This window comes from Myotis myotis, unplaced genomic scaffold, assembly GCF_014108235.1.
Source record: "Myotis myotis isolate mMyoMyo1 unplaced genomic scaffold, mMyoMyo1.p scaffold_m19_p_9, whole genome shotgun sequence".
Taxonomy (NCBI): domain Eukaryota; kingdom Metazoa; phylum Chordata; class Mammalia; order Chiroptera; family Vespertilionidae; genus Myotis; species Myotis myotis.
In genome coordinates this window covers 56,055,885-56,061,884 of record NW_023416401.1, presented here as the reverse complement: position 1 = coordinate 56,061,884, position 6,000 = coordinate 56,055,885, and positions in this window count along the sequence as shown.

Below are 6,000 nucleotides of genomic sequence, written 5' to 3'. Positions count from 1 at the left end.
CCATACCGGCTAGGGCTGAACCAACATTGTGGAAAGGAGACTTCTAACACTATTGCCAAGGTTTGGCAGGGTCACTTCAAGAGAATGCCACGTTGGAAACCACTTTCTTTCACAGTCAGCTTTCAAGAGACAAAGACAGTAAAGATCATTTGACTGTCACCTGTAGATTCTGTTACTGGAAAGGACATCAAATAAAAGACACTCTCATTGGAAGGGACCTTGTCAGGCACCTATCCGGGAATGGACATCTACCCCAGTTGATGGACATCAAGGATCACTGGAGGACGAGAAGCCTTAGACATCGACAAGGCTTGTATGCCTGCTATTTGATATTGAACTCAAAATCTGTTTTGTTTGATTATCTTTAACTGCCTGATAATGATATTAGTCATCATAACAGTGATACTTGTCCTTGGGTCTTTCTACATAGCCCAACTATTTATGATTACTGTACATGTATAATATAACTATTAATACTCTTTCCAGGGCTTGTGTAAATATATTATATGCCAAATTCAGAAAAATGAAACAGAAGACAAAAGTTGGATCATGATAGCTCACAGAATAGAAATGATCCAGAGTTCTGTGTGTGTGGTTTTGTTTGTGTTTTTGAATGAAGGCCATAATACCCAACTCCCTTCCCCTTACCTCTCCTTCCTGTTTTGGGAAAAATTCAACCTCAGTTCAGATTCCATGGTTATAATACTGTCCCATTCCCAGTGGTCAACAAGACAACGTTGATGCTGAGATTTCCTAGCAATGAGCCTTTCCGGTGCTGTGAGACCACACTATCCAATCGAAAGGTTGGTCATTGGATCCTTTGGATTGATTTATGACCAAAGGTGGGAACTGTGGGTGAGAAAATGTTCTGCGGAAAGTAATTTCACAGGGTGATCTGTTCATAAGTTTCTAACTGGGAAGGTCATAGCGGGTAGCCATGCTCCATTCCTATAACTTCTTCACTGAAAGGATTTAAGCAGTTATCAAGCATCTTCTCAGATCACAATGGCCTAATTAGAAATCAACTACAATAAAAACAATGAAGAAATCAAACACTTGGAGAAATAGCAGAAGTAATAATCCTCAAAGTGGGTATTAACTCTCAAGACAGCACATGATCTTGTTAACTCCCCTATAAGGCAATCCCTGCCTTGTTTCTCCCACCTCCTTCCATTCCCTTCTTAATTTAAGATGCACAAAAGAAGCTGCAAACCTCTTATTCTCCAGTGCATTTGAGATCTTGCTCTCTGACATATGTCATCAATTTGGCTCAAATAAACTTATAAAAAATTAAAATTATACTACAGAGCAACAATAGTCAAAACAGCATGGTATTGGCAAGAAAAAAAAAGACATACAGACCAATGGAACAGAATTGAGAGCCCAGAAATAAATGTATAATAAATGTATATGGGCAAATAAGTTTTGACAAAGGAACCAAAAAACACACAACAAAGAAGAGAAAGCCTCTTCAATAAATGGTGCTGGGAAGATTGGAGCGCCATGTGCAAAAGAATGAAACTAGACTACAGTTTGTCCTCATGTACAAAAATTAATTCAAAATAGATCAATGACTTAAATATAAGATCTGAAACAATAAATTACAAAGAAGAAAATATAGATACTAAGCTAATAGACCTTGGTCTTCGAGAAGATTATATGAATTTGACCCCAAAGGCAAGCGAAGTAAAGGCAACAATAAATGAATGAGACTATATCAAGTTAAAAAGCTTCTGTACAGCAAAAGAAACCACCAAAACACAAAAAGGCAACAATCGAACAAGAGATGATATCTACAAACAACAGCTCCAACAAGGGGTTAATATCCAAAATATATAAAGAACTCATACAACTCAAGACCAAACAAACAAACAATCCAATCAATTAAAAAATGGGCAGAAGGCTTGAACAGGCACTTCTCCAAAGACATACAAATGGCTAACAGACATATGAAAAGAAGCTCAGCTTCACTAGCTATTAGGGAAATGCACATCAAAACTACGATGAGATACCACCTCACACCTGCTAGAATGCTATTATTAATAAGACAAGTAATAACATGTATTGGAGTGGTTGTGGAGAAAAAGGAAAACTTTTCACTGCTGGTGGGAATGTAAACTGGTACAATCAATGTGGAAACAGTATGGCAGTTCCTCAAAAAATTAAGAATAGAGTTACTGTATGCCAGCAATCCCTCTTCTGGTTATCTACCCAAAAAACTTGAAAACATTTATTCACAAAGACATATGCACCCCTATGTTCATTGCAGTACTATTCATGTTGGCCAGGACATAGAAACAACCAAAGGGTTTTTAACAGATGACTGGATAAAGAAGATGTGGTACATATATATTATGGAATACTACTCAACCACAAGAAAAGATGAAGTACTACCATTTGTGACAGCATGGATAGAGCTTGAGAATATTAAGTGAAATAAGTCAGTCAGAAAAAGCTAAGAATCATATTATTTCATTCACATGTGGGATATAAAATAGAATTCATACTCACAGACAACAGTATGGTGGTTACCAGAAAGGAGGGGGTTAGGGGTAGAAAAGGGCAAAAGGAGCCAAACATATGGTGATGGAAGGTGATTTGACATTGGATGGTGGGCACACAATGTAATATACAGGCCATGTGTTGTAGAAATCTACACTTTAAATCTATGTAATGTTATTAACTAATGTCACCCCAACAACTTTATTTTTTTAAATACTGGCCCATGGTTCTCTCAAAAAATAAAATAAAATAAAATAAAAGCATTGAGCTAAGAAAGAAAGAAAGAAAGAAAGAAAGAAAGAAAGAAAGAAAGAAAAAGAAAGGAAGACAAAGCATGTGAGGACCCCATCGTGGGTCTGGGCCCAGGGTCCTTGTTGGTTCAAGGCAGCATCAGCGATGCCCTGGGAGCCCGTACTGCCCAGACCCCTCCCTCAGACCCACTCAAGCCCTTTTTGGTCAAACCCAGCCCATGTTCAATCCTGCAGTGGAAACATTCACAGTCGGTGTGGTTAAGCCTTTTTCTTACAAACAATGAAGGAAACAAAAGCAAACACCCCACCCATGCAGCTGCCCTGGTGACCCCACATTTGCAGGAAGATTGGCCAAGCAGATGGGGAAATGTTGAGACAAAACCTGCTGGGAATTGTCTCCCCAAGCCAGAGGATGTGATTATGTGTTGAGGGCTGGAGGGTGGCGTGGGGGTCCTGGCCTGGACCCACATAGTGGAGAACCTCAGAGCAGATGGTCGAAATTGGGCCCCTGAAAGAGACAGGGGCACACTAGCATCACATGACTGTGAGCAGACTTCAGCGTGGAAGGACTCATTGAGATTGGGTTTCTGAGATCCTGAGGCGGGTGTGTGTGTGAGCCAGACCAGCCCCAGTTAGATTAACAACAGCTTCCTGATCCAGCTTTTTCCAGACTTCCACCTCCTCCTCTGTCAGATACTCACCCCAGCAATGGGAGGGGAAACCAGGGCTCAGAGAAGGGGAGGGGCTTGCCTGGGTTCTCCTAGTAAACCAGGGGCTGAGCTGGGACTGGAACCCCAGGCCCTGCCTCCTTCCACCGAGGCGATCAGGCAAGGACCTCTTCTGGCTCAGGATCCCTTGTTTAAACTGGTCTAATCTATATATATATAAAGCCCGTGGCCATGACGACCAGGATGACAAAACAACTGATCCATTCCCCTGGCCCTCAGGCTCTGATTGATCAGGGGATGGTTAATGGGGGGAATCGGGGTCCCTCAGGCTCCAATCAATAGGTGGCAGCAGCGACTGGCGAGTGGCTGGAAGGCAGACCCCTTGGTCCCTCCTTCTGGAGTCCCTCAGGCTCCAATCAATTGGTGGCAGTGGTGGGAGCCTCTCCTGCCTCTGTGACAGCGCTAAGGAGCAGTGAGCAGGTGGGCGGTAAGGAGCAAGGGGTCCCGGACTGCGAGAGGGTTTTCCAACTGTCAGCCTGCAGGCGGACATCCCCTGAGGGATCCCGAACTGCAAGAGGTTGCAGGCTGGCTGAGGGACCCCTCCCCCAGTGCATGCATTTCATGCACCAGGCCTCTAGTTATTAATAAAATAGTGCCACCACCCACTCCTGGCACTTCGTGTGCTGAGCATTTCTCACCCAGCTAACAACAAAGGTGCTGGCACCCACATTTTCCAGAGGAAGACATGTGACTGTACAGGGAATAAACGGTTGAGCTGGGATGAGACCCTAAGCCTAGCACTCACACTTAGGTGCACATCGACCGGGAGGGAAGTGGCCCCCCTGAGGACGCTGAGGATGCTGGGGATTCCCAGCTCTTGCTCAGGTGCTTTGGAGCTTTCTGTCCAGGTCCTTGGCAACTAGAACTCCCAGGACCCCCAGCCAGCTGTGGCTATGTCAATAGGAGTTCCTTCAGGGTGTGGAAGTAGCTGGGCCCCATGTGAGAGAGGGATTGTTCCCCTGGCATCCTGGCAGTTAGAGCCAGGATAAATTCTCCTCGTTTTAATAGATGGGCAAACTGAGGCCGAGGGGGGAAACCAGGTCACCCCCACTTCTAGAGAACTTGAGGGTGAGGAGAAGCTGCAGCTTGACCCTGGCTGACTCCCTACCCACGGCTCCTTCTCCAGGGTGAGTGGGATGCATGGGGATGATGTAGAAACAGGAGTGAGCCAGCAGCTTTCTACTTGCAGAGTCCAGCTGGTCAGACAGTCCTCATGACTCACCCCCACATCCTGGTGGCTCTGAGGCTGCTCTGGCTCAACCCCCCTGGCCCAGCCTTGTTCCTCAGAAGTAAGGAGGGCACCAGACCTGTTAATCCCACCCCCCTCAACCCATTCCCAGGGAGACACGGCTCTTTAGGGAAAGGCAGGGTGGGCAGGGTGGCCATGTAATTTATTGTCCAAACCAAAACACTTTGGGGAGCTATTAATAATTATTTGGGGATAGTAGGCATTCACTAAGACCGTCCTAGGCAAACAGGGATGTCTGGTCACCCTAGTGATGGGTTGTTGCTTAACTTAAGTTATTAGAAGCACAAATGTCAGACACTGAGGCACCAGCTACAGGCTAGGGCCAGAGAGTTCTGAGGCAGGTAGATTTTTGAGAATTCCTCAAGTCATGGGGCAGCCCTCAGGGCATTCAAATCTATGTGTAGAGGTTTGCAACACACACTCTGAATGAAATGGCACTCACTGGGTTCACAGCCTGGTTTTACCTCTTATGGCTGTGTGAGCTCAGGCCTGTTACCTAACTTCTCTGACCCTCAGTTTTCTCATTCATAAAACCAACCGACACCTATAGGACAATTGTGAGGATGAAATTAGATAACCCAGAAATCTTCACAACAATGCTGGCATGGAATAAATGCTCAGTAAACAAGAGGCCATTGTTATTTTGAGTTAGTTTTATTTGTTATTAATTAATTATGCTATGTACCAGGAGGGGCAGACCTGCAGACCTCACAAACAGCCCTCCCCTCCAGTTGTACACAGTCCTATGGGAATGAGGGCCAGGTTAAGGGAGTGAGTGCTGAGCATGAAGAACAGACCAAGGGTTTTCTGACTTGGGTGGGGGCATCAAGGCAGGCTTCCTGGAAGAGGTGGCCTCTGGGCAGAGTTGTATTGTAGTCCAGGCTCTTTGGAAGATTAAGATCATAGCTCCTGTTTCTAAAGAGCTTCTGATGCCCCCTTTGCTCAGTATGAGTACCAGAAAAAGAGAGCTCATTGAAGTTTGGCTTTTTATCTTCATAACCAACTTCCATGCTCTCTTTGAGATGTCAAATATCAAATTCTTTGCCCTCCAATGTTCTTTTGGAGTCCTTCAGCTCACAATGCATCTGCCTAATGTTTTGTCCTGGCTGCAAGGAACATAAGGCCCTAGAGCTTGCGGAAGCATGAAAGGAGGAGTCAGGGCAAGATGGGGCAGGGTGCAGTGGCGAATGGAACCAGGGGTGAGCAGGGCAGCTTGACCTGATGTGGGGGGTGGGATTGCTGCCTCTGGGCCTCTTGAGTCCAGCTCTGG